This window comes from Penaeus monodon, chromosome 33 (assembly GCF_015228065.2).
Source record: "Penaeus monodon isolate SGIC_2016 chromosome 33, NSTDA_Pmon_1, whole genome shotgun sequence".
NCBI classification, from domain to species: domain Eukaryota; kingdom Metazoa; phylum Arthropoda; class Malacostraca; order Decapoda; family Penaeidae; genus Penaeus; species Penaeus monodon.
The window spans coordinates 15,340,229-15,340,745 of record NC_051418.1 but is presented as its reverse complement, the minus strand read 5'-3'; positions in this window follow the sequence as shown (position 1 = coordinate 15,340,745).

Here is a 517-nt window from a genome sequence, read left to right as displayed (position 1 = left end):
GAACAAAGAAGTACAGAAAATATAACAAAGTATATCTCTTCTATTGCAATTATTATTATATCTTACAGAGTTCACTTTTCATAATTGATATACAATCATGATTCACCGGTATGCTGACATCACAGTCATGAGGTTTAAAGACCATAGTTATTGTTAATTACTCTAAACTATGAGAATCACTGCACATTATAAGAAAAAAGTAGTTTTCATAACTATATTCACAGTAGCAAATGTTTGATTGTTCATCACAGCACATTTCAAAAGTAATTGTTCATTGTACAGAGTGGACAGAGTGAACATGTTCATCACTAAGTAAACCATGTTTAATATTGCACTCTAGTCTAAGTCATTTCGAAATGCCATTAAAATCACAAATACTGAGGTGAACACCATATGCGACACATATGGTAATGGTATATCTTAGACCAAAAATCACAGCAATCGAATGTTTACTTTCTAAATAAAATCCTCAGAATAGAGTAAGCACAAATACTCAGAAAATATTCACACTACCCAT